Below are 13,462 nucleotides of genomic sequence, written 5' to 3' on the forward strand. Positions count from 1 at the left end.
CTGCCTAGGTTTTTCATCAAGCGGAGATCACTATATTTAAGGGAATTTAACAAGAGTAAATACAGAGAAGTACAGTAATGAAAACTAAGAATATGCCTGTGTTGTTAGGACAGTCCATAATTATGAATTTTATGTCTTCATGCATCACGATTGGTTCTTAGACACTTCCCATGCACCCAGACTTTGGGCTTCGTGTCTGGGATTCAGAGGTGGGGAAGACAACAGCTCTCCTTAGAAGGAACTGACAGTAAAGAATGCAAGCATCCTAATGACAAAAACCCCATCTATAATCTTATGCCCATGCATGGAAGAAGCAACAGGGGAACTGGGAGCAGGCTTGCCAGGAACAGCCCAGTCTGTCAAGCGCATGCTGTCAATCAGGCAGACCAGAGAAGGCTGAGGTTGGTCAGTATGTGGCTCTTCCCATCGTCCTTACAACACCAGCTCAGTGGGATCCTCTGCCATGGCCATGCTCTAGCAGAGCGGCCCAGCTCGTGTGCTCCCATAGCTTCTTCAGATCATATCTTCAAGCTGTGCCTGCATTAAAACTTGTCTCTAAGAACTTGCTAAACTTGGGAAAGGGAGGGGGCTTCATTTTCCTTCTGCAGTAACCTACATTGGCCACCAAGAGGCGCTATGGATCAACAAATGAGTGTACGCTGCTCTGTGGGACTCTGAAGTACAAACCCAGATTAACCAGCATCAGAAGGCCAGCAACTCTTGTTGGAAGACAGATGTTTGTCCAGCAGAGTACAGATGCTTTTGACCAAAGTTCCAAAATAAATCTTTCTTGTAAAGTTTAGTTAGAAGGCAGAGACTGTTTCTTACAGAGGTTTCCAAAGCTAAAAATAACTTCTTTCTCAGTGGGTCAACTTGGGTAGGGAAATAAAAAGGCAAACAAAACATTAAATAACAACAACAACAACAACAACAACAGACAAGCTCAACTCTCACAAGTTAAAATGAAGCTCTGGGGGCGATGAGAACATCTCTTTGAAAGGACACATGCTGGAAGCGGCTCTGATCATGTCACCCTTGGCCTCAGTTTTGAGTGACCCCATTCGAACAGGAACTGTCCTTACTCTCCAGGCAGAACTGGCCAACGCTTCATGTTTGTAACATTGCAGTCAGTTGCCATGGGAAGTAATCTACTGCTGCAGGCATCTTTTGGGTTAGCACTCCTGGATCATACAGAGGCAAAAGCAGCCAAGCAAACGGTAAATCTTGTCTGCGCTAGTGTGTTCTTCTTAGGGCTTAGTGAGAGTCAGAAAAACTGGGCAAAACTGTTACAATAGGAATTTTTAAAACTCTGCTAAATACTTGTGCAGAACTTTGGGAATGAACTTTCCATTGACTGAGACCACTCTTGAGCTCACTAGTCATGGGCAGGTTTCTCATTTTCTTTGTACTAGACAAATTGAAGGCTGGTACTATAAGTGGCTCTATTAGGATAAAAGTGAAAGACTTAGCTCCCCAGAGTTTTAAATATTTCGTTTGAAATTAGCTGTGTAAGTATTTTTCAAAAGCCTCCTAGAGAACCTGAAAACACAAATATTTCCTAAGGCTTCTTAAGTATTTAACGACATTAAAAAAATGCTCAAAATATTACCCAGCCTTTTCCCCCCACCCACATCCTCTCCCCTGGAAGAGAGAAGAAGCAGAAGTCCTTGCCATACTAATCATATTTGGGTGGTTACCACTGGCTAATTATAATACAATGGGCTATTTTCAGATTCCTAAAAATAAGGGAAACTTCATCAAATGCTGGGAAGGGCTGTGCAAGGGCGCCACACGGTCCACATGACACCCACAAGGGACAAATGTGAGAAACATTTCAATCACATGAAAAGCAAGGGCACCACGCGGACCACTTGACACTTTGAAGAAACCAACTCGGGAACATTTCAATCACACGGAAGCAGAGAGGATGAAGGAAACAAGTTTACTAGAAGCGTGCCGTGGGAGCGATGCAACTCGCCCAAACTTCCAATGATGCTGGTGGACCTCTTCTGTGTGCATCTTGAAGGAGACTGAATGCCATGCAGGCTTGTGCATGGACAAACACAATAAACAGACAGTCAGACAAACAAACAAAACTTTTAAACAAGTGCTTAGTATGTAGCCCAGGCTGGCCCTGAATTTTACATCCTCCGGCATCTATTTCCCAAGCTCTGGGATTGCAAGCATGCACTACTGTGTCTGGTCCCTAAATAACACCATTTAAAAAAGTGTTTGATAAAACCTTGTTGTATCTTTTAAATTGAAGCCATTTGGATTTCATCAAAGTATGATTCTTAAAAATATCCAATGGTAGGAACAATAAGTTATTTTAAAATCAATTCTGGGGTTAAGAATAAGGATCTGTTTGTAAAACAAAGGGGATGTGCTGAGGAATGAGGAGACAGCAGGGACTGAGTGAGTGGAGAGGCGACGGCACCTCTTGGTGGGAATCAGACTCTTACACGTAAACTGAAGGTGCAGTCAGATGGTTTCTCTGTCAGCTCAGGATGCTTGTTACAACTCCACTCTTAGAGCTCTACTGTACTGACACTGAAGAACCTCACCGGTACCTGCTGGTCAGGTAGAAAAGGCTGGAGAGGCAGCTGCCTAGTCCCTGCAGCAATTTCCACGGTAAGCTTCATCCACTAGTCCCTTATTCATGTCACCACGGTGTTCCTAACCACAGAGTCTTATTCCTCCTGCCATCTCTGGCCCCTCCAGCTCCTGCTCTCCCTCTTTCAGGCTTCCTCTGCCCTCACCCCAGCTGGCTGCCTGGCTTGCTGCTATGTACCATGCAGATGGCATTGGGTGGAGCCTTCTCACCGCTCATCTCCCAGAGTCTGTGCCGGCATCCTCCTTTCCTCATGTCTGTGGACAACCTGCCTCTACCGCCATCCCAAAGCAGCATCAGATAATGCCATGTCTCTGCTCAAATCCCTGTGATCCTCTCTCCATCCAGGGACGAAGTCCGCATGGGAGTCATGAGGTCCTCCCTGTCCTGGCTTCTGCCTCCTCACCACCCAGCCCCCCTTGCTTCTTCTGATGTTCTTGGCTGAGATCTGAGAAGGGTTCCAGCAAGCTGGTGGGTCATTTTCCACGTCCATTCGGGTCTGTTCAGAATCTTCTTCAGAGAGCCCCTCATTAGCTATGTCATCTAAAATCACACATCTGCAAACCACACTCTCCTCTCCTCATGCCATCCTACCCATTCTCCAAAGCTATTATCAGCCCGTGAGAGAGCACCTATGCTCACTGTCCTCCTGCATTATGCTGGAAGTCACAATGGGGAGGCTGCAGCCAACCCTGGAGTCTTTGACAGGTGTAGGCACTCATATTTATTCAATATTCTGAGTCATTTCTCTATTTTTAACCACTTAAGAAAAAGTTGGTGAAAATTTGGTATCATTATGGAACAAAGTAAACATTATAAATATAAGCAGCATGTCCACCCTTGCCAGCTGTGGATGGCTCAAATGGGAAATGAAAGAAGTAGCACACATGCCCAGAGAAAGGGAGGTAGAATCCGCAGAGCAACCCAAAGCCAGGCAGAGATGCTGTGTTCCTGACAGGCATTGCCCCTGACGGCAATAATCCAATGCTCTCACACTTCAGAGGCCAATTTCCTTCTGATGATTTCTCCCTATTCATCCCGAGTGGGCAGACTCACATAAGTCATGGTGATTTAGATTCAGTCAATCAGTTTTCTGTCAGCAGGACAACTCCAGCGGGCCCATGAAGTGCAGTTTTCACGCTTGGGGTTCCATTTACTGTGGGACAATTATGGGAAAGAGACCCAGCATTCCGACCCTGGAGACCAAACACAACCTTCCTAAAGGATGCTAAGGACACACACATTTAACAAGACTCACAGCAGAGTCTTGTTGATGAGGAACAATGTCAGTATGGGCTCCTGTGGGTCACGTCTTAAGTGGCCATGTCTTCTCTCATTAGTCTTTGTGTGAGGACGGCCACAGTGATCTTTGTTATAAATGTACTTGGGGTGGACAGTGTTAAGCAGAGCAGAGCACGAAGCATTAGAGCCATGGCACATCCTATTTCTGCTGGTAAAGGATGAGCAATGCCCAAGGCTAGGCTGAGTGTGCTGAGGCAGGTCCTCTTTCCACACTGTTGACGAGAACGAGCCTCAGCAAATTTCCTGGGGGTGCAGTGTGACCCAAAGTCATCAGGAACCTGAAGAGTGATTATAACCTTTGGCCTAGTGATTCCATTTCTAGGACTTTATCCTAAGGAAGTAATCAAAGATAAGAACAAAGATTTATATACAAGGATGTTCAAAATTTGGAAGCAATCAAATGTACAAAAATAGAAAAGAGCCTGAATAAATAATAGTAAGCCTTAGAATATAATTCACATGTTAAAATAAATTCTTGTAAACACATCCCTGATATAAAGGCTAATTTGTATCTGAAGCCATATATGCTTATGTGTATATATACATTTTTATATAGACTTACAAAAGCACTTATGGTGATTATCTTTGGGTGATGGGATTAAATAGTTAAAGCTCATTAAAAGTTTTATCTTCATGATTTTCTACTATGAACAGGTATTCCTTAACATGGAACAGTTGTGTTGCTTTAATTATAAATGGACTCGTCACAGGATCAAGAGAAGGACAGGACTCAAAATCCCACTTGGATTCGAAGAGGTTGGATAACCTTGCTGTTGATAAATGTGTAACTGTAGCATTGTCAATAAGAGCCTCTTTCTATCGGGCACATAGTTTTTGTCAAATGGCCAGTGGGAAAGAATGCAGCATGCAGAGCTGCCACTAGGCACAGCCCCCATCTTCCTGCAGGTTTTCTGGTCATCGTTCTAATTTAATTTAGATGACCATGGTAGGTCTCCACGTGGGATCCCGAGCAGTTTTCATTACTGCCCTAAGGACCAAGCTGCTCAGAGAGCTGAGGTTCAGGCTCAGCACAGCGCGCTCTGCCTGCATTTCTGTTATTTGGCTCATGGAACTATAAAAGTCTGGTGAGTCAACAGAGAGGCTCCAAACACAGAGGTCACCGCTGGGCTACTGATCTTGCTGACCCTACCTCAGAGCCAAGAATTGCAGTGCAGCCTTCTCCTCCCACGCTAAGACCATTAGCAACCAGCTCCTCCTGCTTGATCCTTTTACAACTCTGTTTGGAATAGGTACTGGCGCTTCCGGTGCCCACACACTAAATGAGCATGTCATTCCATGATTTCTCTTTACTGTAGAGGCCTTTCATGTATCTGTAACAGAGCCCTGCTTGTTAGTGCTAATGCACATTAATTGGATGATTCCCTCTTTGAAATCAGACTGTGGTCCCTGAAAGTTCGAAGGTCTCGTGTGGATGTGGAAGCCAGTTTATACACATCTGCTGACTTAATGGGTCGCTGTTTCAGGCAACAGGCAAACTGCTCTAAGCCTCTCTCAGCCACATTTTAGAAATGTTTTCAAGACACAGGGAAAGCTTAGCAAACTCTCAATGCTGCTTTGTCTTCTTTCCCCCCAGCCTCAAGTTTATTTGTCAAAACAACATAGGACACTGGTCATCTGCAAACAGCGTGTAGGTGGGTGTGTCGCAACAGTCCATTTGTCACACTGGCAGGAGCCTTTTCCATGGGACCTTCACAGGGGCCTGCGCACCTTTGCGAGCCTGGGCTGGAGCTGAAGCCTGGGCCTTAGTTGGAGCTGTGTGGCCTCTGCCTTGGTTCGAACCTTGGGCTTTGGTTGGCAGAGCCTTTGACCCTTGGCCATGTAGCTTCGAACCTTCTTCCCAAGCCTGGGGTGAGTGATGAAAGCCAGCCCGCTGAGTCTGTGCCTGGGTCCTTTGGCATCTTGGGCTTGATGGCCTGAGGCTTCACCAGGGCCTTGATGGCCTCTGCGCGCGCACTCACTGCCTTTGCATTGTTGGCCTGCATCTTCTTCAGGCCTTTCCTTGCTCTTCTTGGCAACCTTAGGAACTTGGAGTTAACCCCTTAAGAGATTTGTATCTTTGAGACCAGAGTCTCTTGATGCCACTTCTGTGCCATTTGTGGGACTGGTTGTGTGTCCTATGGTTCTTGGAATCTCTGTCTTTTTAATTCTCCATCTACATGCTACTAGATCTGCTGATACTAATATGCTTGGCAGGCTGAGGGAGGCTGAGGTGACAAAGTGTTTGTTGGTGTGTTTAAGGACCAGGACTCAAATCCTAGCGTGAGAAAAAGAAAACAAAACCAAAAGCAAAACCTAGAGAGCAATGTGTATGTCTTTTCACATATTCCTATAGCTCCCGGCCTGAAGCCAGGCTCACTGGGAGTTGCCTCCAGTCTCTAGAAACCAGGTAGCTGTTCACCAGTGTGCTACACTCCTCTTCCTCCGGAGCCCTTGGGAGACCATGTATCCCAGCCTCTCCTGCTGATAGGAGGGGCCCATGATACACTGTGTGTAACAGATAGTAACCCTGCCATACTGGGTCAGCAGAGACCTCCCTGTCATCTATAACTGCAGAAACTACCATTAAAGATGGGGGCTAGGTAGGGTGTGCTTGGTTGAAAGCCAGTTTAAAAACCTGCCCTTTGAGGAAAATTTGGTGTGGCAAGTTTTAATGCCAAGAAAGGAAATCGAAGCTCTCCCCAGCTAGTCCCCAGTCTGGGACAGCTACTGTGGCCATATAGCCATTTCTCCCTAAACTCTTCATGCTCACCTCAAAGGGACTGACTTCTTTTTTAAAAAGTTTCTTTTTAAACAATGTGTGAAGTAATCTATGGCTCTTACAGGGAGCACTGTCCACCCGAGTGTGCTTGCTCTGTCTCCATTGTGTATGTCCATGTATTCACATAAGCATAGCAACTAGACACAATTTTAGATGAGTAAACAGTAAGGTGATTCCTTACTGGGCTTTCTGAAACCCTGAAATTCGTAGTGTGGTACCAGGCACGAGAAGCTCCCCTGTGAGTTATTCGCCAGGGGAGTCCAGGAGTCACAAAACAACAGGCTGTTGCGGTTGCTTTTGGTTGCCTCCCAGAAGCTGAAGGTAAGCCACTATAGCAGAAGACACCTTGCCCTTCAGATGCAGGATCCAAGGTGGATCTGACTCGAGAGCTTCTTTCCTGAAGACAAGCAGTCATAGTATCAGAAGGTGCTATGAAGATTGCCAAGAGAATACTTCATTCCTTCTTCAAATAGAGAACAAAATACCCATGGAAGGAGTTACAGAGACAAAGTTTGGAGCTAAGACGAAAGAATGGACCATCCAGAGACTACCCCACTCAGGATCCATCCCATAATCAGCCACCAAATGCAAACACTATTGCATACACTAGCAAGATTTTGCTGAAGGGACTCTGATATAGCTGTCTCATGTGAGGCTATGCCAGTGCCTGGCAAATACAGAAGTGGATGCTCACAGTCATCTATAGGATGGAACACAGGGCCTCCAATGGAGAAGCTAGAGAAAGTATCCAAGGAACTGAAGGGGTCTGCAACCCTATAGGTGGAACAACAATATGAACTAACCAGTACCCCCAGAGCTCATGTCTCTAGATGCATATGTAGCAGAGGATGGCCTAGTCAGCCATCATTGGGAAGAGAAGCCCCTTGGTCTTGCAAACTTTATATGCCCCAGTTCAGGGGAACACAAGGGCCAAGAACCCACAAGGGAGTGGGTGGGTAGGGGAGCAGGGCGGGGGGAGAGGGTATAGGAAACTTTCAGGATAGCATTTGAAATGTAAATAAAGAAAATATCTAAGAAAAAAAAGAAAAAGAAAAGAATATTGCCAAGGGAGGGAAGTAACAAATACTCCTACCCAACTGTGACTGCGATGAACAGTGACAATGACCCGCATGGCAAGGTATCCCCAAGGCACTTAGGTCAGGGCAGTAACCAACAGCTATCTAATTGCACATAATGCCCACTCAACAGGAGGGAAATCATGTCTGATATTAGAAGCCTGGTCACATATCCAGGGCTAGTGAGATCATGGAACTTAAAAGAGAACCCACCCCTGCCACTTTACTAAACCAGCACAATTCCTAATTGTAAGACATTTCTATTTGTAGCAGTCAGAGACCATTACAGAAAGCTACAACTGGTCAAAATGCAGAGAGCAACTGATTACAGGGTGCCCAGCCCCAGTGATATATTTGTGACAAAACTCCTGCACTCAAGTTTCAAGAGATAGTATGGATGGGAAGGTTAGAGACTGTAAAAGCCTAGGTAATCTGCCGTGAGACTGTGACTTCTAGAAGCAGCAGGGAAACTTTGCATATGATACTGCAATAATACAGCTACCTAAACAAGACCTGAGCAAGTACACCAAAAGCCATGCTAACACAGAACGGGGAAATCGCATGGGGCAGGGCCTCAGCCATAGAAAACTATAGAACTTTTACTAAGAATGCTAAGACCAGGATAACAGGATAGTCTTCCCGAGGGGTGAGCTCTACGTGGTTATCTAATAACAAGTGGTCAGGCCTGAAACCAGACATACAAGGTAACACTGAATGGACTGAGCAGAGAGCAGATTATACTTCTATACTATGTACATATACACATATATGTAACAAGAACAGTTAAAGAAAATGAAGCCATGAATTTGAGATGGAGTAAGTAGGTGGGAAACACGGGAGGGGAGGAAAGGGAAGAGGGAAATAATGTGATTTTTATATATTATATAAATTATACTTTAATTAAAAAAATAAACTAAAAAAGTATATGTATAGGCTAAGATATGACTTATCAGTTAAGAACACTAGTTGCTTTTCCAGAAATCCTGGGTTCAATTCCTAGAACCCACATGGTAGCTCACAATTGTCTGTAATTCTACTCCTAGGCTAGCTGACACCCTTTTTTAGCTTTCATAGACAATAGCCATACATGTGGTGAACATAGAGATGTACAGATAAAAGACTTATGCACATAAAAATAAATAATTAAAACGATGTATATATGTGCTCCTATGTGCAGGCATGTGCAAATGTATACAGAGCTCCTGGAAGCCAGAGGCATCCCTCAGGAGCTGCAGTCCCTGCCGCAGACACTGGAAACCAAAGTCGCATGCATGCTCTTAAGCCATATCTCCAGTTCGAGGATACAGGGTTTGTTTAAGTTCTATATACAGCTCTTAGATCCCCGGCTCTCAACCTGTGGGTCATGACCCATCTGGGGGGTTAAACAACCTTTTTACAGAGGTTGACAAGGGAGGGAAGTAGCCACAGATACTTACGCTACAATTCACAACAGTAGCAAAATTAGTTATAAAGTAGCAATGAAATAATTTTATAGTTGGGGGGGGTCATCTTAACATGAGGAACTGTGTTAAAGGGTCACAGCACTAGGAAGGTTGAGGACCACAGCCTTAGATGATGGTGTACAAATAATATAAAATTTTCAATAAAGCAAAAATCCATTTTAGGATAAGCATGAACTTAAAAGATATTTAATTGGTGAATTTCAGCAATTAATGTCTGAGGCCAAATTTAAATGATATTGAATAGTTTCAAATATTCTGTCAGTTTTCAACAAAAAGAAATTAAATTGTTCTCATTTCTTTCTTACAAAGATATCTAAGTCTCTCAAATTCTAAACTTCCTATTCCTAACATTTTATTTAAGAGAGAAGTCACTTTAACCTCTATGTTTTAGTAATAGCAACATCCAATGTGTTTGAGCCCAGTAGGTTTAGTTTACAACTAACAGAGATTATTAATTTTCTCTAAACTTGCAAATCACTTCCTGAACGGAAACACACTGTATGTTAGGAACTTTAAAAGATGCAATGCCTCCTGTCCTTTGAAGAGTTTATAGTCCAGTGGGAGAGTGAGATTCAAATAAATAATAGCAATACACATGCCTTATGAAGTGGGCTCTCCAGGGCTTCCATGGAAGAGAAAGTACTGGGAAATGCTCCTTAGAGAAGGTGACATTCACATTTGAGATTTGTCAGAATTTGAAGATGAAGGAGAAAGAGAGGAAAGAGATGATAAGGAAAAACCTTTCTGGATGTTTTGACTAGAAAATTTTCTCAGTAAATTTTTCTTATAATCCAGCAAAATCTTGTTTTGTTCACACACACATACAAAGTAAACTGTGCAGACAGATGAATATGGTAGTCGCCCTGTGGAGCCTTCACCTTGGCCCTGGAGACCATAAGACAAAACCCAGGTGATGTTCTATGATGACTTGGGCCAAGACAGCAGATGGAAAACATTACTGAGCCAATTGTAGCCCAATGACGGGATGCCAGTGTGCCTGTGAGAAATGAGGAGTGGGTCACAGGTCCATGCACCACAGATTGTGATGGCTAACGCCCCTGGGGACGCTCTCAAGTGATTCGTGTGGTTTTTGGAAACCCTTCTCCTTCTATAGTTTCTTGTTATTGAGAGCAGGGGAAAATATTTTCTTAGGTTTGGAAGAGAAGTTGGATGCCAAAAGGATAGCAAGTGCAAGCTGGCTATTGAGAGCTGCATGGGACATGGGAGAAACATGGAAAAGTACAGCCTTCTCTCTTACTGTGTGAGCGGAATGTTTAAAGGTTGTTAGTGACAAGGATTAAGAACACAGTGTTCTGTTCCTTATCTATAAGCCAACCCTGAAAATCTGCCTAGCTCTGTAAGTAAGTTCAGGTCCTCTGAGGCTTCTCGAAGCCAATATTAGATCAGGTGGAGGGTGGGGCTAAAAAACAAACCGTTTAGACTATTGCTCCCTAACCCACCCTTTAGAAATCTGTGTAAAGTGCACTACACAGGCTTATGTGTTTGCGCACATGGCTCCTAGCTTGCTGCATTGCTTCGGGAAGCTGATGAGTGTCTGAGACACGGAGCCTAGGCTGCCGGGGTAGGCCTAGAAGGAGGCCTTGCTCCTTTGGGCTCTGCTCTAGTCTCTGCTTTCTCACCCACCCCCATGTGAGCCTGCTTACACTCTCAGCACTGTGACTAACACAGCCACAGAGGCTGTCTTTCCTGCCAGGACAGGCTGCAGCCTTTATCCTAACCTGGGATTCCAAACCCCTCCACCTCTAACTCAGAATGAGGTAAAAGGTGGCACACACTTTTATTCTGAGCACTTGGGAGGCAGAGGCAGGAGGATCTCTGTGAGTTCAAAACCAGACTGGTCTACAGAATGAGTTCCAGGATAGCCAGGACTACAGAGAAACTCCATCTTTTTTTTTTTTTTTTTTTTTTTTTTTTTTTTTTTTTTTGGTTTGGTTTGTTTTTTGTTGTTGTTTTGTTTTGTTTTGTTTTTGTTTTTTTGAGACAGGGTTTCTCTGTATAACCTTGGCTGTCCTGAAACTCACTCTGTTGACCAGGCTGGCCTCAAACTCAGAAATCCGCCTGCCTCTGCCTCCCAAGTGCCGGGATTAAAGTTGTGTGCCACCACCTCCCGGCTGATTTTTGGTTTTTTGGTTTGTTTGTTTTAAGATTTATTTATTTATTTTATGTATGTGAGTACACTGTAACTGTCTTCAGACACACCAGAAGAGGGCATTGGATCCCATTATAGATGGTTGTGAGCCACCATGTGGTTGCTGGGAATTGAACTCAGAGTCCTTTGTAAGAGCAGTCAGTGCTCTTAACCACTGAGCCATCTCTCCAGCCTGAGAAACTCTATCTTAAAAAAACAAAAAGAAAAAACAAAAAAGCACCAACCAACCAACCACTCACACAAAACAAGCAAGCAAGCAAGCAAGCAAGCAAGCAAGCAAGCAAGCAAGCAAGCAAACACAAGCTAACTTGTGACTAGATGTTAGCGCGATGATGCCTGTACCTTTGCCTAGATCATGCTATAGAAGCCACTGAAGTTTTCCAACCAGCAACCTGAGGGCAAGTGAAGGAGGCATGAATACAGAGCTGGGAGCGCAAGCTACAGAGACAAAGCTGAGCACGGGAGTTAGGAGCCCTGGGTCTGTAACTCAGCTCCGCAGGGCCGCCATGCACTTAAAGCCTCTCTCCATCCCTCTGAAGGATTTTATTCCTGCCAAGTTTCTCACAGGAGAAGTCGGAGGGAAGGGTGAGGGTGAAAGGGGGACAGTATGTTTAGCTTAAAGAAAAAAGAGTTGTTTTTTTTCTAACCTCTAGAAAACAACAAAGCAATAATTACAAACTGTTTAGGTAGAAACTTTGATAATTTTATTCATTGTTTTATTCCTAGTGCCTGGCAAAGCTGGACTATAAAAATTAATTTATTATCTAATTGAAGGAATGAGTCTAGATAAAACTATAGATAATGTGTTTCTCATAGAATTTTGAAAACAATTCAAAAAGCTAAAGAAAGTTACCCTGTACCTCCTTCATACATCATAGGCAACGAACTGAATTTATATCCTGAGTTTCATTGAGACATTTATGCACAGAGAGCTCAGTAAACATTTAGACACATGGGCACAAGGTCTAAATGCTGGTGTAAACTCCATGGAGGACACACGCTTCCAACACTACTCCATCTTATTTTGAGCCATTCTCTTGTCTGTGTGTCATTCCTTCCTTCTTATGAGAATGAGACCACAAAAGACGGGCATGTTGAGATGATACACTGAAATCTGTCATTGACTTGTGACTCCTTAACGAACTTCTAAGGAGAGTGGGATTGACCCTGAGAACTTGTGCGTGCCAGACAAGTACTCTAACACCGAACTACATCCTCAGCCCAATTCAATGAGTCCTTGACTCCAACGCTATACCAAGGGAAATGAACAGTGTGCCTTAGGGAATGGAGCAAGGAGCAGATGTGAACTCTATACTGTAACACTTGCAGGAGGTACCAAGAATCCAGGAAGCTCAGGCTCTATGTGTAGGGTGTGGCCTGAGCGGGCATGATGCATTGACTGGACTCTTCTCCCTTTCCACGTTCTTAAATTTAATTAATTAATTAATCTTAATTACTCCACTTTTTCTGTGTTTTTTGGGGGGAGAGGAGTTTCCAAGCAAGTTTTGGTTTTGTTTTGTTTTCTGCAAACTCTAGACCAATCAGCATTAAGGATCTGATGGCTTTTATCTCTCACTGTGTATCCACCATCACATCCAGAGCCTTTCTTTATTGTGCCCTCGGCCTCGTGTTCTTTTCTAATCTATTTGTTGCTCTGATATGGTATTTAAAATACAAAATGGATTTGTGTATGTGAAAGTCTAAGTTCTTATGTGTGGGATGTATATTAATGTGAGGGGTCAACTTTGTGTGTCTTACTGTGATAAGTCTACATTATTTTTGAGACAGAATTTCTCATTGGACCCAGAACTCCCAGAGTGGCTAGGCTGTTTGGTCAGCAAACTCCAGTGATCATCCTGTTTCTGTGTTCCCAGCACTGGGGTTTACAGGTGCACTACACTGAGGTGCCCAACATACATACATACATGCATACATGCATTTTTTTCCTCCAAAGAATCAAGGAAGTTTTATCAAAGTGCAGTGATTGTACACACTGGAAAGAAACAGCCAAGGTTGAACGTGGGTTACATGGGAGAGTCCCAGGTCACTGCTTAGGGCTTT

The 13,462-nt window shown here is 43.9% G+C and overlaps 1 protein-coding gene and 1 long non-coding RNA gene across 3 annotated transcripts in view; one reads left to right on the forward strand and one right to left on the reverse strand.

Moving 5' to 3' along the window:
* Scfd2 (Sec1 family domain containing 2) overlaps positions 1–13,462 on the reverse strand; it is a 326,927-nt gene that overhangs the window by 106,149 nt on the left and 207,316 nt on the right. The window lies entirely within an intron of this gene.
* The window catches only part of Gm32064, a 58,624-nt gene continuing 50,762 nt past the window's right edge, over positions 5,601–13,462 (forward strand). Inside the window, exon 1 of the long non-coding RNA XR_377032.3 lies at positions 5,601–5,782. This is a non-coding gene — a long non-coding RNA (predicted gene, 32064). The remainder of the gene's footprint in view (positions 5,783–13,462) is intronic.

This window comes from Mus musculus, chromosome 5, assembly GCF_000001635.26.
Source record: "Mus musculus strain C57BL/6J chromosome 5, GRCm38.p6 C57BL/6J".
Classification (NCBI taxonomy): Eukaryota; Metazoa; Chordata; class Mammalia; order Rodentia; family Muridae; genus Mus; species Mus musculus.